We start from the raw sequence: 27,007 nt of genomic DNA, 5'->3' as shown, positions 1-27,007 counted from the left end.
AACATTCCTGAAATGACAAAATTATAGAGATGGAGAATAGATTAATGATTGCCAGGAGTTAGGGGTGGGAGGAATAATGACTAAAGGGATAACATCAGAGGGTTATTTTGGGTGTGATGGAGCAAATCTGCATGTTGATTGTGGTGGTGGTTACTGGATCTATGTAGTGAAATTTATAGAATTTTCCTCTTACTCCTACCCCTTATCCCGAAAAAAAGTGAGTTCATGGAAAAACTGGTGGAGTCCAGATAAGAGCTATAGTTGTGTTAATAGAAAAATAACAATGTCAATTTCTTAGTCTTAATAATTAATGCTGTGATTATTTCCTTTTCTTGACTTATTGCATTAGCTAGTACTTCCAATACAGGGTTGAAAAGCAGTGGGGAAAGAGGTTGCCTATACCTGACCACACATATTTTTAAAAGAGATTTAATATGCCATTCAAATACCACAAGCTTTATCTTATTTAAACCTTATTTCAGTAAAAGGTACTTGAAATATGGTATTATAAAATTAGAATCATAATAATTTTGAATTGAATTTTGTTGGGACATGATTATGGGTTTAGTTATATTTGGGAGACTATTCTTCAATAAGCAAGTCTGCTTATTTTCTTCTTAATTGGAGAAGTATAAAACATGCTCATTCTCTATAAATACTGTGAAGTTTTTGTTTATCCTTCTAATAATTTTTAAGGCATATAATTGCATATTATTTGTTTTGGGACTTTAGCTTGGAAGTGATATTTCTTTTACTTCACTTTTCAGTCTCTTTATGCCTCTTTCTATCCTAAATATAGTTTGCACATGGGCAGCTACATAAAATGATGCTAAATGAGACATTAAGAAACAGTGATCCGCCCATCTTCTTCATTGTGTTTATCCATACAAGTTGTTTATCTAAGCAAGACTTCCAATACTTATATTTCATGGATATCCCTGCCCTTCAGTATTGTCCAATAGCAATGTTGTGTATAACATATCCTGGAATTCTTCCTTTTTTGAGTCAGAACAACGTTTATATGACAAAGGTGGTTCTACTTAAATACACATGGTTAATGATGAAAGTGGTTTTCTATGAGAACTCAGGAATAACTAACATGTCAGTAGCCATTGCGCTACTGAAGCTAGAAGGAAAAGGAGGAAAGAAAAGGGAGGTAATAGGGGGCAGAATTAATCAAGGTGTGTCATAAGTCAGTATGGGGGCCTAAAGCATCAGCTGTGCCTACACAATTTGAAAAGGTAAAGCATAGAGAGTAGAGATTGCAGAAGTTGGCATGAGGCAGTTAGGAACATTACAGAGTTTTCATCTTTACTATTTGTAGACTTAAATCTTAATTGGAGACATTGCTGTAGCCAAACCATATTTGGTTACTATACTCATGATTTAATTATTTTAAAAGCACATCTCTTTTCCAGGATCAAAGGATGGAGATTAGTAATTTTCTTCTCTACTTGGGTGTTAATTGGGTTTTAGCAATTTAGAACTTTCTACAGTTGGCCTTTGTTGTGTTTTTTTTTGGCTGCCCAGCACCTTTGAACACTTTCCCTGTAATCCAGGGCACTTCTACCATCATGATAATCACCTCTCCAAGATGGAACTCAGAAAACTAGCTCCTTTGTCATAGGGCACAGGCATGTGACCTAGATCCCATCAATAAACCAGTTCAGAAGTGAGCAAGCTGAGGAAGGAGGCTCCACCCAGAATCCATGTTTGCTAGCCTGAGTTGCAGCAGCTGCAGCCAACTGTTGAGGAGCTGCATTTGCAGCAGAAGCACTGTTTTCTCTTCAGGCCTGTTTTGTACTTCTTTGTATCTGAAAGCTTAGTATTAAGCTCATTCTCAGTATTTCTTTAATAAATTACTTTTCTGTGTGATTACTCAGAATCTGCTGCCATTCCTTAAAGCTGCAAGCTCAAATGGTATCAATTCTCAGCACTGTGGAATATGCTATTAGGATGTCCAGACTAAATTTGGCCTGACTGTATTTTTTTAGTGACATGTAAGAGCAGAGGGCAGGGTCTGGGCTCAAAATTGAATGACTGATAGCGGTTTTAGGACTAGAGCTAGAAATGTAGGTCTATAAATGTGAAGTGAAGACTGAGTTCAAGATGAAGGTTTGAGCCACTCTAGGAAAAGCTAACTCCAAGACAAGGTGAGGATAGTGATCAAAGGTAGTGAAGTCAGAATAGGTTAGATTCATGCTTGATTGACAAGCTGAAATATATGTAATTTTTTTGTTGTTTTAGAAATTTTTCATTTATCTTTATTGTTGAGAGTATTCAGTACTATTTTCTGTTTCTGACTTCCCTTTGTCATATTTCCAGATTATCTTAAAAACTTTCAAAGAATCAGGTTTTGTCTATTATGTATAAAATTGACCAAATAAAAATATTTTTTATTGTTTTTAGGATTATATACTGCCATCCACACTTCCATTTAGTTAGTATTAAAATAATGATGCTAACTTTCCAATTACTAGTGAGTTTTATGCCTCAGAAAGCACTTAGTATGAAAATATACCTCCAGAAACTGTGGACCTATGACATTTTTTTCCAGACACTCTTGGCTTGGTAGATTTATAGGAATATTGAGAGTTTTACTTACCCAGTAGTTAGGGAATATGGCAATCAGGAGACAGTGTTGTTTTAATAATAAGGAGTAAACTGTATGTGCTGTTTCTCGAGATTCAGAAGGTTGTCTTAGTCAAAGCCCCCTCATCCATCTGTAATGGAAAGGTTCCTTCTCAAAATGTTCTATTAAATAAAATGGTGATAGTAAAATAGTTTTCATTTATGTAATGATGACTATTTCCTGTCATTGTGTTAGATGTTTTACATGAATGATCTTAAGCCTTACAACACCCAGGGAGACAAGTTGTTATCCCTGTCTTAGAAAGGGCATAAGGCTGAGTTAGGAGACTTGCTCATGGCTTTTTAGGTCTGTTTCAAGTTGATGTTTCAGACTAATTTTAAATAAAACTAAAGGAGACTAAGGTATCTTTCTTAGGAATCTTTAATTGCTTATCCTAATCCTGATTTCAGAGTCTAAGTAGAGTGGCCCTGTGGCCCATCCTGAATAAGTCATTGCCTCACCAACATTCAAAATGCCCTTTGTACTTGCTGTAGTGAGTCACATATTCAACATGCAGATGTAAAGTCTTTTAAATATTTTAGGCTATAAAGAAATTCCCATTTTGAAATTTTTCTTTCTTTACTCTCTTACAGTAATCCTGATTGCTGGGAAGGTCATGTGGGGATGAGGGAAGAACTTAACAAAACAATTATCTCACCCGAGAAATACAGGAGCCTCAAGGAGGGGACCGTATCTAAATGGAAGATTTTGAGTCTTTGTATATCTAGTAGCGCGCGCGCGTGTGTGTGTGTGTGTGTGTGTGTGTGTGTGTGTGTGTGTGAGAGAGAGAGAGAGAGAGAGAGAGAGAGAGAGAGAGAGAGAGATTGTGAAAAAGAACAGGCAAGCTGCTATAGTGAAAGAATGGCGAGGGTAAACTGAGGATTGCTTATTTTCCTTGTGCATTACATTCATCTCATTCAACATAAGACTTTAATTGTTTGATTTAAACAACTCCATGCTTTTTCAGAACAATAGTCTGTGTTTTATAAAGTCTGACTTAAGATTGAGGTGAGAATAGAAAAATAGGGGTTGAGGTTTCTATTTTGACTTTATTCAGGCAAGAGCTCTCACTTAGAAAGCTTTTGTTCATCACAAAGTTTGGTTTAGTGAGTCTAAATAATGCACAGAAACTTCCATCATTTATCAGATGGTTTGTAATTTAAGCTGTAGCTATATACCATTTGAGATATCTATTAAAATGAATGAATAGCATAATTTATGTTTGTTATATATCTTAAGTGTTAGGCATAAGAATGCTTATTGGGTGGGATGGTGTTTGAGTAAATATCTTATTAAGGCAAACTAAAAGTTATTAAAAAAGTGATTTTAAAAGGTATTTAGATGTCTTAGATTCCATTATAAACAGTAATCATCTTTTAAATAGACACATCTATAAATCACACTAATGATAAGGATTGAGGAGATAGTAGAACCTCAACCAGTTGTCAAAATACCAAGCAAATTATATTAATTAGTGAGTACTATGACATTTGGAAGAATACTTCCAATCAATTTTGTTTCTCTCTTTTATGATAGAACTGTTCATATAAAAACAGGGAAACCATTAAATTGACTATCATTACATAAATGAAAATGTTGGTAATTTCCAGTGTACTTTTCCCATAAGAATTTTAGGAAAATGCATTCATATTGAAGAATAATCTACAGAGCTCTGTTTATAACCTGCGGATGGTTTTATACAGATGATACACTTAGTGTGGAACAATATTGCATTTTACTTAGTAAAAACATACAAAGGGTATTGATGCATGACATCAATATGAGAGAAATTGGTTTAACTGTGTACGGTTTGGTCAAAAACATCCATAGGTATATAGTATGTTGAACCTATGAAGTTGTTTATGTAAAGATTTGAGGCTTGGGCCTAACCCCACCAGGGAATCTGGGCAGCACACTTATTATGTCAAGGATATGTTGTTCTTGTAAGAGTTAACATTACTTTGGGCTAAACTTTGTAAGTATTGAGAAATAATACTTCTATTACACTCTGGAGAAATTCATTAAAAATGTGTTAGAAAAAGAGACCTCTGAGAAAAATTAAAAGAAATTGAAATTGTTTGATTTAAATGGAAGAATTGAGAGATTAGGAGTTATGAGGGGAAGAGGTAACAGCTATTCATTTTTTTTTTTTTTTCAAAAAACCAAGAATAAAGGATTTTTTTCTGGCTATTAATGAGAGTGGAAAATATGCAGGTTTGTTGTTATAATAGTACCAGAAAGAAAAAGCATATTTTCTTAGCAATTTTGAATGCAGTATATGCATCTGCTAATAACTGTGTGCACTCATTTAATAAATCCGTACTGAATGTCTTCCATAGAAAAGTCCACTGTTAGGTGTTGATTCCTGTTTGAATACAAAAGACTAAGCCAGGGACTAGATACAAGGTATCCTCCTAGTTCTGTGACTTTTTGTGAAAGTAGTTAGCAGGTTAAGTGAGACTTCTTGAGAAATGGAAAATCAATATGCTATTGTTTCAGTGGGTGTACTGTACCTAGATGTTAGATATAGAGTCAAGAGTTTAATGCTTCTATAGAGTTAGTCACTCTTTCATGCCAATTAAGTTGACCTTCATATCTAAGTATTTTTTTTAATATTTCTTAAGAAATGTCAAGAGAAGCAAGTGAAATTAGTAATGCTGCTCATATTTTTTGTCATTATTTACAGTGTATTATATTTACACAATGTAATTCATCAGCCAACTTTAATTTCATAAGCTATTCATTGTGCTTAAACGGTGCCTTTTTATATTAAATATTTATGACAGTCTCTGAGAAGAATATATTAAAATGGCAGATGGGGGTCATTTTAAACATTTCCTTGATTGAAGGAAAAGGACCCCCCTTGTGAATTTATAGTCTGCTTTCACAGAAAGTTCACAATGCCCGATAATAACCAAGGAGGTAAGAATTCTACCAATTCCCAGCGCTGTGATTTCAGAAAGCAATGGCTGCAAACAATCTTCATGCTTCAGCAGCTCCCATTTTGAAATTGTTTGCGAGGGCAGTGAAGAATGGTGAACAAAAACATTTACAGTTGTATTGCCTATTAATAATTCAATAGGAGTATACCTCTTTTGCATTACTATTGCTTTTTCATCGATTTTTACCCATAGTAGCAAAGATAAGTAGAAACTAAAATTTTTGACTTATGTTGACAGGAAGATATGTCCTAGACGCTAGAATTCTAGAACGTGGAAGGTACTTTGGGAATCATGTCCTAGAGTTCCTAAATGAGGGATGTGCTTTTGGCTTTACTTTTTTCTACTTGTCTTGGTAACTAATAAGCCTGAATCCAGGAATGATGATTATGTCTAACCCCCTCAGAATGGGGTCTTTTAGTAAAACTTCAAAGAACTATACATCTTTAATTATATTACCTTCTTTGATAGTCCTCATAAAAGCTACTGTTTTTAATAAGAGTTTTTTTTAATATAAAAATTAAATACATTAATTTTATTAAAATCTTGCAAGATTATATATAAACTATCACTTGACTGTTGACAGTTGAGATGCTTCTTTCTTAACCAGTTTTATTCTGTTTTTCTAAGTGAACAGCCTATGTTTGATGTAAAAGGGAAATTATTATTTTTGAAAATCTCTTTTCAGAGATGGTTGCTTAGAATAACAATTTCATTAATGTTTAGTGAAAACTTTGAAAGTCTCAAGCCAGAGAAATTATGACTCTTGTTGTACTTACGTCACTTGCCAATCAAAAGTGGCCATACTTGGCTGATAGAGTGATTATTTTACAATTATACCAAATGAATGGGTATGTGTGGGTTCCATGGGCAGGTGTGTAATTTCAGAATCTCATTAAACTTATATTTTTCAAGGAATTATCCAATAGCTATTAAGTGGGGGTGTGAATAAATTGATTTTCTAGTAGTAAAAATTATGTGTCTTCATTTAAGAAAATGGTTTGTTGTGTGCATTGAGTGAGCATCATATTTTAGCGTAAAGTCCAGGAATTTCTCCACCGATGCATATCTAAGAATCTATGAATCCCCTGATACATCAAGTAAAATGTTGCATGTGCCTTATCTTTGGAAAGGGATCCATGACTTCCATCAGTGTCAAAGGAGATCTCTAACCCCAAAAGTTGAGTGAAATAATCTGGTCTCATCTCCCGTTTTCCAGATAAAGAAACTGCGATTCAGCAAAATCAAGTGACTTATTTAAAGTGAGACAACATTGGAAGTGCTACAGTTAAAATCTTTTCATCTACTATAGACTGTCCCTGAGGTTTCCAATATTTTTTAGAAGTTGGAAGTTCAGAATCTGGAGTTGAAAAAATTATGAATCTTTTCCATGCAAAAATATATTCAACCCAAAATACATATAACTAGAGTCCTGGATTCATAATATCTCAGGAATATTGTTTTGAGTTCCATCTTCACTTGAAGAAATTATTTATAGAAGCCAGTCGATATTCATTCCATCTTGTAAGTGAAAGCAATGCCTCCTCCCCCTGCCCAGTTTTAACACTATACAGTGGAAATGCAGCCTCTCCTTCTCCTAACATTTGTTAGAATAAACCCTGACAGTTCCAGACAATATGGAGGGTTCCCAGTAGACATAGAGAGGATCATCACTTCAAGGGCCAGGCTTAGTGGGATAACTTTCCTGGGCAGATGGTGACAACAGATGGCTTTAATGTATGCAGCCACTCATTTGCTGGGTTTTCTTTGGGGGTACTTCAGGTCTTCTCCGGGGAGGGGGCATATAAAGGTACTATCCCACTTTCCTGGTAATAAAGACTAGCCTCTGTGGCAATGAAAGCAGTCTCTAGTGCAGCACAGTGGAGGAGAAAATGGAAAGGAGAACCCAGAAGAGCAGAAATGGCTCCCCAAACAAGAGCAGTAGTAGGGAAAGAAATGGAGGCAAGAAGGCAGTGAGATGGAGATGCTTGTAAAGGGAAGGCACTCCGAAAGGAATGCCAACTGGGATATTTCCTGTTTAATCTTTAATAATCTTTCTGTATTTTGATGTTCGTAGCAGTGATTTTTGCTTTATGTGTGGCTTTTTCTTTCCCATTCATAATTGTCAAAAGTGTGTGTATGTGTGTGTGTGTGTGTGTGTGTGTGTGTGTGTGTGTAGGAAGCGGTACCTGGGCTGAGTTTTTTTATGTTTAATTTTTGTTGGCTGGCACCAACCCTGAAGATCTGCCCCTGTCCACATCCGAGGTCAGTGGCAGGTGTGTTCTCGCCACTGGCAGATGGGCTGCTGATGGCCCCGTTCTGCACACCATCCGAAAGCCAATTCACGTCAACGTCTCCGCCTTCGACCCCAAAAAATTTAAAGGAAAAAGGCTCAGGGATTTGGCACAGTGGTTCTTTTAAAGGGTGTTAGCTCCTGGTTTATGATTTTAGTACTTGTTTTAATACTTAAACTATATTTTTTATTTTTCTTTAATTTTAACTCATCTTCATAATGTTGGCTTATAAGAAAAAAAATTCATCAAGATGATTTAGATTTTCCAAATCAAAAGTGTAAGTGACTTTTGGACTTCTTTCTTGACAAAAATCACCACGAAAAGCTGCATTGAGACAACAAACCTAACTTGAAAAACACTTAATGAGTTAAAAAGCAGACTCAGAAAGCTTCTTATAATAGAAATTGGTTGAAGTGGTTTTAAGCATTTATTTCATTACTTTTTAACTCCTTGACTGTTAACACTATAAACGTGAATTTGAGAAAAAAATTAACTTGTTTTTGAACTCTATAAAAAGTATTTTTTTTTTCTTTTAATTAACTTTATTGTTTTTAAAGCCCTGCATCAAGCTCTATTTCTGTGCTTGGGTAGTTCCCATTTGCAAACGGGGCAATTTCTGCATATAGGTCTGAACAGGCTATGCCACAATTATCCTTTTTATTGTAACTTTACTATCACAGAAGTAGTTTTCTTCTCCAAATGGAAATTCCAGAGTAACTCTAATGTCTTACTACACATACTGTTATTTCCAATTTCCAAAAGCAACGGTGCCTGCTCCAGCAAAAAAACAAACAAAAAAATCCATGTTGAGACCTGGGATGGATCCATATCTCCTCATTGTTACTTTGGTGTCTGGCAAAATAGTAACAGTTGCTAGTGTTTGTTGTTTACTGTGTGCCAGGCAGAGTGGGAACTGCTTTGTATGGGTTCTCTTATTTCATCAGCCCTCTGAGGTATGGAATGATTGTCTTCATCTTACGGCTGAGAAAACCTAAGCTCAGAGATGTAGGTAACTCCCCCACGGCGACCTAGCTAATGGATGGTGGAGCGAGAATTCTAACCAAGCTGACTCGAAAGCTTTCTCTTACATGAGCCACCATTCTGTTCATACATTTATTGATGTATATTTAATATCGTTCTAGTTGTAGTTAATCTTTGGAGCGACTTCAAGTTAGAGAAGTAAGTGTGTGTGGTAATTGCCCTTGTGCCAGGTATCAGGTCCTATGTTGTTGTTTTTTCAGTGGAAAATTTCCTGTCATTGAATTGGAACCATCCAGTGTCACTATGGCCATTTTACAGACAAGGCCCAAGAGCCATTACTGTGCTCATTGTCGCTGGCCAGTGAGAGGCCAACCCTGGTCTGGCAGCTGGCCCTCTGCAGACAAAGCTGTTCTGTAGCTGGGTGTGAACTACTGGGACAAGCTACAGAAAGGGATGAAAGAGCAAGTACGTTCTTTCTGAAAATGTGTGGTGGTATCTGTCTGTGGCATTTGATTATATTTAGAAAACTTTCTGAAAAATGATTTCCTACCTACAAGAACAGTAGAAAAATATTTTTTGAAAATAATTTGGCTTTGCCTAGGTTAAACATTTGAAGCATTTCCCTCCTTCCTGCCCCATCCCTTTCCTTCCTTTAGCAAATATTAATTGAGTATTTATTATGTGCTATATAGTCTTTGTGTGAAGAGCTGGAGGCATCTACATGAATAAAACATAATTGCAAGTAGGTTTTTTATTTGTCATCATTGTATCTGAATTTTAAACAGATTCTTGGGCTGGGGGCTCATATCCATCAGTTCACTCAGCATTGGCACCTGCTTCATCCCCATTAGCTTTTCCAGAACTGCTACCTTCACCTTGAAGTTCCATGAGTTTTCCCAGTTCAGACTTGGACTTCTTCAGCATTTTGACCTTTTTAACAAAAACATGGATTAGATAAATAGATCGGCCAGCCTTCCTATATCTTCCCACTGCTAACTGGAATCATTTTGTTTGCACCTCTCAGTCATGATTCCCATCATCTTATGCATTTGGCGGACCTGTTAACGCTGAGCCTAAGATGTCTTCCGAATCATATTGTTGTATTTTTTAGTAAAATCAACACAGAATAGACAAAGCAAATAAACCATTGGTAGTCTTGACTTCAACATGAGCTTCAATCATGGTGTGCCTTTTTAAAAAATCTTTACCTGATTATATGTTTTCATTAATTTGGAAGAGAGAGGAAGGGAGAGAGAGAGAAACGTCAATGTGAGAAACCTCCATCTGTTGCCTACCATATGTGCCCTGACTGGTGATTGAACCCACAACCTGGGTATGTACCCTCGCCAGGAATCAAACCCATGACCCTTCGGTGCACAGGATGATGCTCTAGCCAACTGAGCTACACTGGTCAGGGCATGGTCTGCCATATTTTGACCATGGAGCACATCTTGTCACCGTAAGATCCATGCCGTGGGAATTAGTCAGGCAATTTTTGCCCTAAACATCCTCAGTAATTAGCTTGAGTTTTCTAAGTGCAAATTCATCATTCTGCAGATTAGCTAGGCTCACCTCAAAAGCTGGACCCTTGAGACCATCAGGTGTGACTTCGGTTCCTCGTGTTCCTGTGATACTTGAGTCATTTGCAAGCTCTTTATAAGAATGTGGAACCTGTACTCCTTTGGGGGATCAGTAATTGGGGAGCTCAAAATCATAATGTGAGTGTTAACTAAATTCAAGGAGGAATTTGACAAATTTTTAAGGTGTAAAAATATTTTCTGGTTTTTTTTGTTTTTGTTTTAGGATTTTAATAGTTAAATATGTTTAACTTGTTGCCATACATTTTCGTGAGCCCTCACCTAGCGTTTCTCTTAGTGTCGTTATCAGTATGACCAGGTTACACAGTCTTGGATATCACTGCAGAATGCTTTATTAGAATCTTGCCCACCCTGCCTCTCACCTGACTTTTTAAATGCTTTCTAGGTGATTCTTAAGCACAGTACTACTTGAGACTCTTTTTCTTATCAATTCTGTTTATATTGAACAGAAACAAAAGCAACTCTGGTTTGGGTAAAAAAATTCCAGAGAGACTCCTGATGACTTATGAGCCCTAAAGGAACGCTCCATAGATCTCTGTAAGCTCAGTTGACACAACGCCACCTGGCTCAGAGACCTGCCTATTTTACAGAAGGGTTTTTAAAAATGGTTTAAGTAGGATGAAGTCAGATTCCCCTAATGCCAAAACTCTCACTTCTTAGAGAATCTAATTTCCCAATCAACACCAAAAGTGTTTCTCTAAAGAAAAATGGAGGGAGAGTATTTTCTACTGAGCTCCATCCAAAGAACCCCTTTTTCTGATGAAATCAAGTAATCCTCACAGGCCCCTTCTGGAGGAACCCAGCAAACTCTTTTAATTTTTATTTTATACTAGAGGCCCAATGCACACAAATTCGTGCACTCGGGTGGATCCCTCAACCCAGCCTGCGCCCTCTCGCAGTCCAGGATGCCTCAGGGGATGTCCGATTGACAGCTTAGGCCTGCTCCCTGGGGGATTGGGCCTACGCTGGCAGTCAGATATCCCTTTGGAAGTCCAGGAGCCCTCGGGGAATGTCTGACTAAGGGAACAGGCCTAAGCCGTTAGTCGGACATCCTTAGCGCTGCCTCAGAGGCAGGAGAGGCACCTGCCACCATCGCTGCACTCGCCAGCCCTGAGCCCGGCTTCTAGCTGAGCGGTGCTCCCCCATGGGAGCACCCTGACCACCAGGGAACAGTTCCTGCATTGAGCATCTGCCCCCTGGTGGTGAGTGGGTGTCATAGCAACCGGTAGTTCTGCCATTTGGTCGATTTGCATATTCACCTTTTATTATGTAGGATTTGCTATGAGCCATCCTCCATTAGCTGTATTTTTTGTGTTATTGAATTTAGCAATTATGTTAAATTAAGATGGTCATTATTTATTCTCAGGTCAATTAAATAACTTCCCAAAGGAGCTAGGAATCAAACCTTGGGTGGCTGAATTTTAAGACTATGGAGTTGTCTTCCTAAGGAGAGAAAAATTCCCACTCTGAATCACTGAACATCCATCCGGTTAACCTACCGTCTTTCTGAACTTACAGCTGTCTGAAAAGGGCTCATCTCCTTTCTGAATTTCAGTGTTTACCTTACCCATGAGAATATAGTACCCTTTGCTCCAGGGCAATAAAATAATTGTTTTGGTTTTAAAGGTCTTTCCTTCTAGCTCTTACAAGATTAGGATAAACAGAGGTGATGTTTATGTCAACAATGTTATTTAGCCATATAGGTGACACCGTCACTGTGAAAGCTAGATGATAGTGGACTCTAGGAAAGCAATGAGATATTTATGGATAAAACCAGAGACTCAAAATGAAGAATGCCTCTGCAACTGTAACTTTAGCACATTTGCCTGCATGTTATAATGTATTCACTGTAAAGTCTAGAAGCCTTATAAATATATGACTGGCAGTTGCCTCAGGCAGAAATCTTTTACTGATGCAATGAGATAAAAGTAATTAAGCTACATGTAGACTGATGGGTAATTAAATCCATGTGAAGCATTTTGTAACTAATTGCTATGTTCTAATCACAGATTGCTTTCTATTTGTCAAGGTAAGTGTATATAATTACACAGTCCTTATTTTCTTTAATCTGAAATCATCCCAGTTGGGTGAATATTTTTAAGCACTCTGAATCTTAGAATATTTGATACATTTCTTGCATAAAGATAATTTGCATATTTTGTAATTTGAGGGCCTTTTATGTAAATAGCTTTTAGTGTCACTGACAGCAGTTCTATGGTCAATGGAGATTTCCATAGTCTAGATTTATTGCTTGTTTTTAAATTTACTTTTAATAGTAAAGCTGGTTGTTATTTACTGAATGCTAGTAGTGTTCAAAACATTATATGGACTGTGGTACTGGTCACAGTAGTCTGAAAAAAAACCAACAATCAGTAAGTGGATTAAAAACTGGCTATTCCCAGTGACACGGGTAAAATAAATACATAGCTTTCAGAGTTTCGGAGTCTCAGTATGGGACAGCATTGTGGTTCTAGGCATGGCTGTGACTACTTGACACACAGTAGCAGGTCTCACCGGCATTTCTAGAGTTAGGGCTAGAGATGTTTCATCTCGTGGTGAGAGTAGAATTTTGATGTAGACACCCATTCAAAACATGTTCTTTGTTTGCTTTTTTTAAAAAATGGAATTCTTTTTTTTTATTCATTAAGGTATTACATATGTGTCCTTATCCCCCCATTTCCCTCTCCACCCCCTCACCCCCACTCATGCCCTCACCCCCCTGGTATCTGTGTCCATTGGTTAGGCTTATATGCATGCATACAAGTCCTTTGGTTTGATCTCTCCCCTTTACCCCCACCCTCCCCTACCTTGCCTCTGAGGTTTGACGGTCTGATCGATGCTTCTCCGTCTCTGGATCTATTTTTGTTCATCAGTTTATGTTGTTCCTTATAATCCACAAATGAGTGAGATCATGTGATATTTATCTTTCTCTGACTGGTTTATTTCACTTAGCACAATGCTGTCCAGTTCCATCCATGCTGTTGCAAATGGTATGTGCACTGCTGGTGGGAATGCAGACTGGTGCAGCCATTGTGGAGAACAGTATGGAGTTTCCTCAAAAAACTAAAAACGGAACTCCCTTTTGACCCAGTGATCCCACTTCTAGGAATATATCCCAAGAAATCAGAAACACCAGTCAGAAAGGACATATGCATCCCTATGTTCATAGCAGCACAATTTACAATAGCTAAGATTTGGAAACAGCCTAAGTGCCCATCAGCAGATGAGTGGATTAAAAAACTGGTACATCTACACAATGGAATACTACGCTGCTGCTTGTTTTGTTTTTTTAAATGCAAGTTGCTTCTGCTGCTACACAACACTAGACAGTGTGTTTCTGGGATGTCTTCTTCTCAGAATAACACACATGGATTCAATTAGATAATATTTGTAGAATTACTATGAGTAATATGATGACTAAAAGTTAATTGAGATCATATTCTGCAGATTATCTTCATTTGTGAATTTTCCTTTCTCATATGCTTAGTTGGATAGAGAGACTGTCTTCTGACCATCAAGGCATACTATAAAGCCATTGGATTTAAAAAAAACGAAACACCTTTAATTCTGTGTCATACATACTTTTTATTAAGTTTAAGTATATAACATCATTGCTTATTGGTAATGACTTTTAAAAAGATACAATTGATCATGAATATATCTTAACTTTGGTCTTCTAAGTGGTAACTGATAAAAGGCATGGTTTTCTAAGGCTAATTTGTAATATATTGATTGGGAAGCCAGATAATTTCCCCCTCATTCATCCCACTGTTTTTGTTCCAGCAGTTAAAGCTGCCCTGTGTGTTGTGCAGAACTGGACTTTTCTAGCCGCACACTAGACCTGCTTCCCGGCCCTATTCTGTAGAAGACTGAGTTCCCTGCCGGTGAATGGCTTCTCTTTTTCAGATATAAATGTTATGTCGATTCCTTTACACCACTACACCTCATCCTATTGTTTCAGCTTTATATTAGTGCATATATGCATAATAAGTACAGATGCAATGTACTGTGTCTTTATTATATTTAAGCTTAATGCCTCAAAAACATATTCTTGCCCATAGCCTGCTGATGAAATCGTTTTCACATCTCCCTGGCCTACTCCTTAGGGTCATATTTGCCTATTTTGTGAATAGTTACCTCAAATCTTTTCTGTACATTTAGTTTCTTTATTTCTCTTTCATAGCTCTGTGTTCAGTTTTGTGTATATGTGCCTTGGGAAACTTCATGTAGGGGTTGGTGGTGACTACTTAACAAATACTGCTTGGTGATGAGAACAGCAGCACTGTGACATGTTGCAAAAGGCAGTCTTTCACTTTCTAATTGCAAATATGCATATAATATTTGTGTTTATGTAGTGTTTGAAGTTTATTTTCAGAAGCATGCATTCATTTGGTGGATTTTTACAATAAGTTGATAATGTTTAGAAGCACCCTGGTAATCGCTACTTTAAATCAGGAAGCTCTACTCAGTGTTGAGGGAAATAGGTTATTGATTTGCATTAGACATAAGCCTGGGCCTGCCCTACTTAAACTTCACAGGAAGCAAAGGTTTCACATATGCAGCGCTGTCTCTTGTCCTGGTAACCAGTGCCCTGCCTTGGTCTTTCTTTTTAACTTATATTTTGAAATAAGTCCAGACTTACAAAAATGTCGCAAAAATAATACAAAGAATTCACATTTACCCTTTATCCAACTATTTCAAATGTTAATCTATTATACGACCATAGTACAATGATCAATGTCAGAAAAATTAGCATTGATATAATACTATTATGTAACCTACAGACCCTATTCAGATTTCATCCATTCTTCCATAATATCCTTTCTCTGGTCCAGGAGGCAGTCCAGGATCCCATATTACAGTTAGTTATCTTGTCTCCTCAGTCTCTTCACCTCCAATCTGGGACAGGACCACTGTCTTCCTTTGTGTATGTAACTGGGATATTTTTGAAGTGGACCGGACAGTTGTTTTATAGGTCCTTTCTCAATTGGGTTTGCCTGATGTTAAAGTATAAAGTGTATAAGATAAAGCATCTTACATTTGTCAATCATGTTATTTAAAGAATTTTCAGTTTCTCTTGATTAATTATTTAGAAGAAAGTACAATTTGACTTAAAGTTTATGCTAGTTCTTTCAGTTCTTCATCTCAGACAGTTCTATAGTCTATACTAGAGGCCCAGTGGATGAAATTCATGCGGGGGGGGGGGGGGGGGGGGCGGGGGGTGTCCCTCAGCCCAGCCTGCACTCTCTCCAATCTGCGACCCCTCGAGGGATGTCAGACTGCCCATTTAGACCTAATCCCGGTGGGCCTGGTCACCCACAACTGCCCTCCCCTGCTGGCCTGATAGCCCCTAACTGCCCTCCCCTGCCAGCCTGGTCACCCCTAACTGCCCTCCCCTGCTGGCCTGATTCCCCCACAACTGCCCTCCCCTGAAGGGCTGGTCCCCCCAACTGCCCTCCTCTGTGGGCCTCGTCCCCCCCAACTGCCCTCCCCTGCAGGGCTGGTTCCCACCAACTGCCCTCCCCTGCAGGCCTGATCACCCACAACTGCCCTCCCCTGCAGGGCTGGTCGCCTCCAACTGCCCTCCCTGCTGGCCTGGTCCCCCCGCAACTGCCCTCCCCTGCTGGCCATCTTGTATCCACATGGGGGCGGCCATCTTGTGTGTTGGAGTGATGGTCAATTTGCATATTAATGCTTTATTAGATAGGATTACAGTGCTATCCAATAAAAATATGTGGGCCAGCCCTAACCTGTTTGGCTCAGTGGATAGAGCGTCGGCCTGTGGACTGAAGGGTCCAAGGTTCAATTCCGGTCAAGGGCATGTACCTTGGTTGCAGGCACATCCCCAGTAGGGGGTGTGCAGGAGGCATCTGGTCGATGTTTCTCTCTCATCAATGTTTCTAACTCTCTATCCCTCTCCTTTCCTCTCTGGAAAAAATCAATAAAATATATTTTTTTAAAAATAAAATACGTGGGCCGTGTGTGTAATTTAAAACTTTCTAGTAGCCACATTAAGTAAAAAAATACAGGTTCAGTTTATTTTCTAAGATTTTAAAATATAATCATTTCAACTTATATTCAATATAAAAATCTTGATATTTATTTTCTTCTTTCATACTCAGTCTTTAAAATCTGTGTCCTTTATAGAACATCTCAATTGGGACTAATCACATTTTAAGTGCTCAGTCGCCACATGTGCTTGTGGCTATTATATTGGACCAGAGGCCCGGTGCATGAAGTTTGTGCACGGGGTGGGGGTCCCCTCAGCCCAGCCTGCACCCTCTCCAATCCAGGACCCCTCAGGGGATGTCCAACTGCCGGTTTAGGCCCGATCCCCAGCAGTCAGACATCCCTCTCACAATCCTGGACCTCTGGCTCCTAATCGCTCACCTGCCTGCCTGGCTGGTCACCCCTTACTGAACCCCCTGCTGGCCTGGTCGCCCCAAACTTCCCCCCTCTGCCGGTCTGGTCGCCCCTAACTTCCCCCCATACCAGTCTGGTCACCCCCAACTGCCCCCTCCCTGCTGGCCTAGTCGCCCCTCACAGCCCCCTCCCAGCCTGATCACCCCCAACTTCCCCCCCTGCCGGCCTGGTCGCCCCTTACCCTCCCCCCCCCCCCCCCCCCGCCGGCCTGGTTACCTCTTACTGTTCCCCCTGCCAGCCTGGTCACCCTCAACTGCCCACCCCTGCCAGCCTGGTCGCCCCTCATGGCCCCTCCGCCGGCCTGGTCACCCCACGCAGCCTGCTCGTTCAGTTGTTTGGTCGTCCCTCACTAACCCCCCTGCCGGCCTAGCTGTAGGCAGCCATCTTGTGAGGACATGAGGGTTAATTTTCATATTACCTCTTTATTATATAGGATAATGAAGTTTTTTATTCTTAATGCATCTCACATGTTATTTGTGCATTGTTTTGGTTTTCTTTCTAATGCTACGAAAGAATTCTATCTTGAAATTTTGGTTGGTAGTTCTCTTTTTGCCATAAGGACTGCCACAGTATTATAGGTGTTCTTTTTGGGCCATTAAATTGACATCAAAGAGTTTTGTTGGAGTTCCTTTTTTGGAAGAGATTAAATCTTATCCTTGTTCTGCTATTAGTTATTGTATAACTTTGGACAAGTTGTTTAACCTTTCTAATCTTCAAGTCTATGTTTGTAAAACGAAGTAATAAAGTATTTTGACATTTTCTGGCTAGAAAGTTTTGATTCTTAAAATTATCTTGTATTTGTTATTCAAGTATTACATTGATTAATTACCCTAAAGTGCATTGTGTTCGTTGTACTACCAAAAACAAAAAAGATCTAGTGTAATCTATTTTTAGTGAACTGTAGTGAGTGGTCTGCTGATAGACAATGAAGAGAGAGAAAAATAGCCTTAATTCACTCTCAGGTGGAGAATTATTAAAGTCTTACGTTGTATCTGGTTCCTAATTGAGAGCCCTGAGTTGGAATAATGGAGGCAATGGAAAAGGCAAGGCAACAGAGCTATTGGTTTATTGTTTTCCTCAGTGTCACAACCAACTCTATTTTCTCTTTCTTTGAAAAGTTGAATTATTGATGGTAAGAAATAATAATTTTCCCTCTTTGAGTTTTTTTTGTGTGTGTTTTATTTATTTATTTAATTTTTTTTCTTTATTGATTAAGTTATTACATATGTGTCCTTATCCCCTCATTGCCCCCTCTCCCCCCCCATTCATGCCCTCGCCCCCCTGGTATCTGTGTTCATTGGTTAGGCTTATATGCATGCATACAAGTCCTTTGGTTTGATCTCTCCCCCTCCCCAATCCTCCCCTACCTATCCTCTGAGGTTTGATGGTCTGATCGATGCTTCTCTGTCTCTGGATCTGTTTTTGTTCATCAGTTTATGTTCATTATATTCCACAAATGAGTGAGATCATGTGATATTTATCTTTCTCTGGCTTATTTCGCTTAGCATAATGCTCTCCAGTTCCATCCATGCTGTTGCAAATGGTAAGAATTCCTTCTTTTTTACCACAGCATAGTATTCCATTGTGTAGATGTACCACAGTTATTTTTAAATGTCATTGTTTTTCCCTCAGGCCAGAGGAGAATTAGCATTCTACTTTTAAATACCTAATATCAGCTATCTAGATTAGCCTCACATAACAAAATTTAATAAAGGTCATTGCACTTAATTACTCTTATAGAACCACTTATTTTAAATATATTTCTTTATTGATTTCAGAGAGGAAGGGAGAGGGAGAGAAAGACAGAAACATCAATGATGAGAAATAATTATTGATTGGCTACCTCCTGCATGGCCGCTGCTGGGAATCAAGCCTACCACCCAGGCATGTGCCCTGACTGGGAATCAAATCGTGACCTCCTGGTCTGTAGGTCGATGCTCAACCACTGAGCCACACCAGCAGGGCAAGAACCACTTATTTTAAAACACACAGACTTCATTGGTTGATTTAGCTTCTTTCTAAAATAAAAAAGAGAGACTTTACCAATATTTATTTAATTACAGGAATTATTGTCATTCAAATTTTAAAGTATGTTTTCAAAATATAAAAATCTATAGAAACCAGCATCATTTAAAAAATTTACCAACTGTATTAAGAACTAATATTTTATCACATTTAATTCAGACTTTTTTTTTAATAAAAAAAGAATTAAAGATAATGTTGAAGCCTCTATGATTCTATTCCACTTCCTGTCTGCTCTAGAGTTAGTGATTCATTATAATTCCCAGCATTTCATTGCTTATTCTCTCCTCTTTTTCTCCCTTCTTCCAGATTGAGTATTGTGATTCCATTTTGTCTTCACTATTGCCTTGTTAGCTATACCTCTCTGTTTTATTGACTGATTCATTCATTCATTCATGCGTGCATTCATAGTTGCTCTGGGGTTTAAATATACATGCTTAACTTATTACAACCCACCTTCAAATAACAGTAACTTAATCTTATAGTTGTATACTTTCATTTCCTCCTTCCTCATATTCTTTATACTATTGTCAATTTTTTGAATAAATTGTATACCCCCAAGTATATTGTTATTGTTGTTGGTTTTTGCCTAAAATAGTTAATATATTTTAAAGAGATAAAAAGTGAGAAAAAATAGCTTTTATATATACCCACACATTTAACATTTCTGGTCTTGCTCTTCCCTTTTTGTATCATCTAGTGCTTCCCCCCTTCTCCCATCTAGAATACGTTTTCTTGTATTTAAAGACTTTTCTTCCTTATTATTTACAGTAGTGATCTGTCAGTAAGAAATCTCTGTTTTGTTTGTCTCACTTTTTTATTTTCCCCTCAAATTGAATAGCTATTTTCCTATTTTCATGGAATACAAAGTTCTAGGACAGTTTTTCAGTGTTTTCAGGATGTCTCTCCATTCCATTCTGGTTTGCATAGTTTCTCACAAGAAGTTTCTGTTATTCTTATCTTTGTGCCTGTGTACAATGTCTTCTCCACCCCAATTGCTTTTAAAATTTTCTCTTTATTGCTTTTTTTAAAAAAAGCCATTTGTGTATAATGTGTTTGGAGGTAGTTTTATTTTTGTTTATTCTACTGAGTTTGATTTCCTTGAATTTATGGTTTATAGTTTTTATCAAATTTGGAAAATTCAACCATTATTTTAGGGAATCTAAAGCATGTGTTGGTTGGCTTGATATTATTCTTCTCTGTTCATTCTTATTCTCAGTATTCTTTCTTTCTTTGCTTCATTTTGGATAATTTCTATTACTGGGTCTTTAATTTTATCTCCTGAATGGTGTCTTTTTTCAAACATCTATTTCTTTTCTCATCACATTCATATTTTATGAACACATGGACCACATTTACAGTACCTCTTTTGATATCCTTTTCTGCTAATTTCATCATTTCTGTCACTTATGACTCTGTTCCGACTGATTGAATTTTCTCCTGATCATAACCATAGTCAATATTTTCTTTCTTGTCTGAATGCCTGTGAAGTGTTGTTTGGATGGCAGGCATTTTGAATTTTATCTTGTTGAACATTGGATTTTGTTTTGTTCCTTTAAAGAGTTTTAGACTTTGTTCTGTTATAGAGTTATTTGAAATTAGTTTGATTTTTTTTTTTGAGGCTTTCTTGTAAGATCTGTTAGTATGTGTTCAGAGAAGCTTCTAGTTTAACATGAATTTCCCTCCACCACTAAGGCATATACACTCCTAAGGACTCTGTCTAATGACTCATGTATTCTACGTCTTTCTCTTGTCTTGAAGAAAAACAAACTCGTGGTCCTGTATGACTTTTAGGAATTGTTTGGTCCACTACTTTCCTGTGATTCTTTCATCAGCCATGGGATTTAGTTTCCTCTTATGCATGCCCAGATAGTACTCAACTAAAAATGGGTGGAACCCTCTGCTCATCTCTGTGCAACTTTTGCCTCTTAGATATTTAATCCTGTAAATTATAGCTTTTTGTACTACAATCTCTATCTCCTCAACTTAGCAAGATCATCAGGCTCTGTTTGGTTCCTCTCTTCTGCACTGTGGCCTTAGAAAATGCCTCCAGGTAGTAAAATGGGCAATCATAGGACTCACCTTGTTTGCTTCTCTAAAAAATCACAGCCCTGCACTGCCTGTTATTCCTGTCTCATGGCTTCCTATATATTTAGTCAAATTTTCTAGTTGTTTACAGCATTAAGGCAATTTCTGTAACAGTTAATCCTTTGTATGCAGAAATGGAAGTCCTCACAATATTTCCTTTTAATTAAAATTTTGTGTTGTCATTAACATGGCCAGAGTCCATAATTTTTACTGGATATTACACATTCCTCCTCAGAAACAAACCTGTTGGTACATATAATTTTGATTACCATAGCTGGGTAACCAAGTTACAGAGTTGGTTATTGGTATATGTTATTCTATTGTAATCAATATTAAAATCACCTTTTATTAATACAACCTACAAGTGTTTGTAGTGCTTTGTTCACAGAAATTTTAAATTGAAGAAGGAGCTGATTATTAAATTATTGATATCTAAGGTATGTATCAGAACTTTCTATTCTGATTATTCTAATTTTTGTCAAGGCACAACTACCATCTTCATAAGACTTCCAAACTTTTAAAGGGCACAGGTTATCCTTACAAGACTATTTTAACTAACCTACTTTTGGGTCAGTTGCCAATTATAGTAGTTAAAAGGAGTAAAACTGTTCTGAATTATTCTGTCTATTATTATAGTCAGTTGATGCGTGCATAGTAGATCCTTGAGGGTGAGATACCTTTTTCTTCAATGAACTTTAATGACTTTTTATTTCCTCTTCCTGCCTCATAAGAGGTTTCTATCTTACTTATTCCTATTTGTCCTTCCTTCAGAAGGTATAGCAGTGGTTCAACCTCTTCAAAGACTCTTTGAGTTTGTTGCAAATGTTAGTTTTTTGGATGTCAACTTAATTGATGCTAAGTGAGAAGTTGGGGCCCAAGAATAGTACTTAAGTTCTGTTGGGTGTAAAGAAGGAAGAAGTAAAAGGAGGAGGTATAAAAGACTGGTACCACTTCAGTTCCCTATTGGTGCTACCAACTAGAAAGCATAAATGTTTAATGGTCTCGGATTTCTTTTACTTGTTTCTACTTAAATTTGTTAGTCTTGTTTCACTCATTTTAGTCAATTGTAATATATTCCCCTTCAAAAAAGAGTGAAAGAAATGAATTTATTTTAGAAAGACTGGACAATTTTATGTTCTGTTATTTCTTTTTCTGTTCCTTCTTATATACCAAATGTAGTGCTTTGAGGATTCTAAAACTGTATTAAATATTCTTGAGCTTAAGCATGAGAGTATCTTAAAACATGGAGTTTTGAGAGCTTTCACTAGTAAATATAATATACATATTGCATATGCATCACATATGACAGTGACTAGGTTGTCAACATGTAATTCTTGTTCTCATAAAGCTCTGCCCTCTTGCAACAACTTTTGTCACCACTGGCTCCCATCTTATAATTCTTTTTCACCTCTTGCTCACCTCATCCCAACCACAATGACCTCTTTGTGGTTTCGTGGGAACTATAATCAGGCTCATGCTGCATCTTTGTACTTATATTCCCTCTGCTTCCAGCGCTCCTCCTTCTCATACTGATCTTTGTGGCTTACTACCTTGGTTCATTCAGGTGTCATGCTGTTGTGAGTCTTCCTCGATTATAATGTGTCAAAAATAGCAGTGTCCTTTCTCAACCACTTTATTACTCATTCCTTTTATCCCGCTTTAAAAAATTTTATTAGCACTTATTTTTACTTGATCTATATTATTTATCTTAGTTTATTGTCTCTCTAACTTGAATAAATTTCACGAGAGCTGACACCTTGTCTCCAAGACCTAGAACATATCTGGCACAAAGTAATAACAAATACTGGCACAAAGTAATAACAAATGAATGAATGATGTTTTCTTTGTATTAGAACAACTAAACTATATCTATGATGCACCTTCCAACTGAACATGAGAATATAATGTAAAAGTTGAAAACTGTATTTGCTGTTTAAATACTTGCAATAATTATTTACAAGTTTTATGTTCAAAGTTAAATTTCCCTAATCAGAACTAAGATTTTCAGGTCATATTTGACTGTAGGTTTTGTGGAGTTCACTTTTGAGAAAGATCTTTAGGATCATAAAGTGTTAGTCATTAATTAAAGTAATGTGTTCTTTTAATATTTAAGTTCTGTTTGTTCTTTATTCTGTAGTTGAGTTCAGTGGCTCAAACAATGCAAAACCCTTAGCTTCTTTACCCTCTAAACTATTCTATATCTCTCTAAGTTAGTCTTGGAATCTAGATAAATTACTATAATTGCCATGATCAACAATATTTATCTTTTCTGAGGAAAAGGCACTGCGCTGCAAGTTTCCAGCTATTTTCTTTTTTCTTCTTCCTACGTCCTTTTGTATCTGTAATGCTGGGTCTGTTGGTAGTTGAGCTTGTGATTTTTTAAAAGACAAAATATCATCTCTTCCCGCATCCTGCTGAAACATCAGAGGGCCCATTCATAGACGCCATTGTCTGTATTTCTCCCATGTATGGAACCAACACACTGTGGTGTTCAGGATAATCTGCCTCATCGAGGCTTGTTGCAGATTTTGGACGCTGAAGAATCAGACGCCTTGTTTCCAGAAAGTGTGTCTTCCTTTTGTGGTGTTTGTTTTGTTTTCCATTATTTCCAAATTCTTGTAGAAGCATGGAAATAAACAATATTCTTCCTAATTATGACCTTTCAAAAGAAATAATTTAAACAGGTTGTTTTTGTTTAGTTACAACATTATCAATTATGCCAACAAGTTTGTTTCTTTGTATCACTATAATCACAGATGTCAGATGCTCTGGAAATTCTGTCTCTTTGTTAACTCTTGTTATTAAAGCAATAAAAAGGATAATTTTAAAGTTTAATTATTTTATGAGTGATTGCTCTTTCTGAATTTATCTGTAATTGGGAAGTCTTACTTCTAAATAAAAAGAGACTTGTGTTCATTTGCTGTGCTCTCCAGCTAGTCCTGTAGGGTAACTTCTACATTCATCTTGTGCAGAAGTTAAAGGAGACCATGGGACACACCTTGCAAAATTCAAGCTGCATTTCCATATTGTCTAAAGAAAATTCATTTTCTCATTGCCTAACAGGATTATTTCCTCATTGCCTAAGTGAATTGCACAAGGAAATAAAATTGAGTCAGTCTGACTACAGTGAAAGTGTTGTTCAAAGATAGTCAAGAACAGTAATTATATTGTGATTATGGGTGAGAATGTTCCTAATCTTAGAAGATATATGCACTGATTTATTTAGATTTAAAGTGCTATCATGTCTACAACTAATTCTCAAAGCGTTCAGGGGGGAAGAACATACAAAATACCATGTGCTTGTGAGTGTGGAGAGATTGAGTGCTCACAAATGTGACAAAATGCTATACATGAGTCCGAGTGAAGGAGGGATGGCTATTCATGTTGGACTCTTGAAACTTTCCTCTAAATTCAACATTGTTCAAAAGAAAACATTAGAGAGAAAAATACTTCGGGTCACTAATAATTCTTTCAAATTTGTAGAAATAGTGTAAACATGATATAATTGAAGAATTAGGTAATGAATAATTATCTCATATGGTGGCCTATTAATTGGGTTTTATCAGTGATATGTCATTGTTATATATGTATAAGATAGCCCTAGTTGGTCCTCTTAAGAGGCAATCTTTAATTAAATTGTCATTTAAATCCTTTTTTATCTGACAGGAAAACATAAAACTCTTGATATCTAGTAATAGGATTAGAAGGGACCATTGTCTAATTTGCTATTAAATAAATAAGCTATATAACTAGAAGCTGCCTATAAATAGATATTATTATTTGAAACATCTCCATTGAATAAATTTTCATGACCTTTGAAGTGTTTAAACAGAGGGTCATATTTATTTCTGAATTTTCTAAGATTATTTTTAAGAAGAATGAGCCTATAAAAATCTAGTTAATATGCACTGTGACCCTTTAAAAAAAGCATCAGGAATTAAGAGCTGAAAATTTAATGCACATGCATAAATATAACATAATGTATGTTTAATTTATGTTCCTTATTGGCCTTTGAAGAAAATGGAGCATAAAGACTGTACTGGGGTGGTGGAGAAGGAATAGTAGGTGGAATTGAGAGGAGAAAGGGGAGGGCAGGGGGCAGGCGGAGCAAAAGACAGGAGAAGGGGGCAACACATCTTCTGAGGAAGAAAGGTTTAACAGATTTGGGGGTGTTTTTCTTTAATTATGTTTAGTTGATGTAATTTTCTTGCCATCTAGTGTTCTTTAATGATTGATCCCATTAATCATAATTTATAGTTTTCATATTTTTGTAATCTTTATTTTTAGACTCTACTCATGATGAAACATTTGAAGCAACTTATTATGGTAGAAATTTTCCCCCATGATAGAGCAAGAGCTACTAGGAAAATATCACTCCTTGGACCAGATGAAATCAGTCTTTACCAGTATTTTAATTTATTACAATGAAGCTCATACACAGGGAAATTATAGTGAATCATGATCTTTTGAAATTGAGTTTTGGCAAAGCTTGATTTTTCAAAAAGGATTTTCTTTGTTGTGAGACTATTTTGTTGAGAAAATTGTATTTTATGTCTCCTACTTTTCCATCCTCTGTCATCTCAAATTACTATGGAGCAAAGATCAGAATCCAGCTGTTGAGGTTGCTCTCTGTTCAGGGGGAAATAGCTATGTGTTTCAACTCTAGGCTGATCAGTAAATTCATGGGTAAAATGATAACTGATCCTAATAAGTAAACTTTTTAAAGGCTTTTTGTGTTGTTGTTTTTTTACCTTGCAAGATGCATTTCATTTCTTCAGAGTATTTGCTTTTCTTTTACCAAAATTAACACAACAAAAGGATAAAGGATCAGATGAACCTAAGGTTCCTTAGAAGTCAGAGACTGAACAATTTAAGGAAAATGAACAAAATGCAGGCAGATGAACAATTTTAGGAAAAAGTAAAAATTTCCCCTTGGATGCTTTAAAAGCTAATTTTTGTCTCCCACTTTTTCCAGCCATTACTTTCTCTCTTTTTTTGGCATATATTTATTTTTACAGGCATGGGAGGTTTTACTGGGCATTCACTTCTCTTATCTCAGTTCTTCCTGCTTGCTTCTCTTTTTCATTTCCATGTGTTTGTTTTTCTGACATGTATTAATCAAAGTCCACATTATATTGCAGACGGGGCCTAACTCATTGGGGCTGATGTCATATCCACTTCCAGCTCGCCCTTCATTTTGGTTTCTAAGACTGTGTTCTTCAATACCCACCCCCCTCCACCATCTCCATTAGTGATGTATGTGAAGTCCCCAGGTTGTCTGTCACTGTCCCCTTGCCAGCTCCTGGATAACAGCCAATCTTAGATCACAGAAGTTTAATGATGAATCCATATCTGTCATGAGCTGGAATTGCTGCAGGGCACATAGTAGGTAACGGCCTAATAAATGTCTGATGGATGAATAAAGAAATGAATGTGCGAAGGAATAGAGCTCATAACTGAAGTCCTTAAGGAATGAAGCTGTTTAGGCAAGCACTTCTGTCCACAGTATAGCCAATTAAGTGTGCAGATAGAAGCATGCATGTGTCCCCATATCCATTAGTGATTACAGACTCCAGCCTTCGGTTTCCCTGGTGAATTCATATGCAAGCTGACCTGACAGGAACTGCTTGCCCTGTGAGTAATCACAAGACTTCCCAGGGAAAAGGATGTCAGATGGGGTTCCATATTTAGCTTCACCTTTAGTGTGAAATGACTCTCTCTATCCTAAGTATTTGAGGGATCAGCTCTCATTAGCATTCATGCTTGAAATATAACCTTACAAAATCTGTACTCTCTCACATTGATTAAGAGCAAAATCATCTTTGACAAATTTTTGGATTGAATTGGCCAGGCACAGTTCTCCCTAAGTCCACGGGTTTCACATTTTGCACACGTTCTCCCATTTCATTGTGTTTTAAGCCAGGTTGCTATTATATAGAGCACTTTAGCAGCCTTGATCTTGGAGACATCAAGACCATTATTCCTGTTGTTGCTGATTTAGTGTTACAGCTGCTTCCTCTTTATGTGATT

At 37.2% G+C, this 27,007-nt stretch overlaps 1 protein-coding gene and 1 pseudogene across 4 annotated transcripts in view; one reads left to right on the top strand and one right to left on the bottom strand.

Annotated features, from left to right (window-relative positions):
- CDKAL1 (CDK5 regulatory subunit associated protein 1 like 1) overlaps nucleotides 1–27,007 on the top strand; it is a 643,254-nt gene that overhangs the window by 347,680 nt on the left and 268,567 nt on the right. The window lies entirely within an intron of this gene.
- LOC139004399 (small ribosomal subunit protein eS1-like) lies at nucleotides 9,624–11,537 on the bottom strand (annotated as a pseudogene).

Source organism: Myotis yumanensis, unplaced genomic scaffold (genome assembly GCF_028538775.1).
Source record: "Myotis yumanensis isolate MYYU_CA2020_CCGP unplaced genomic scaffold, mMyoYum1.0.hap1 SCAF_2, whole genome shotgun sequence".
Taxonomy (NCBI): domain Eukaryota; kingdom Metazoa; phylum Chordata; class Mammalia; order Chiroptera; family Vespertilionidae; genus Myotis; species Myotis yumanensis.
Note: the sequence above shows the minus strand (reverse complement) of the source record. Positions and strands in the feature narration are given on the sequence as shown.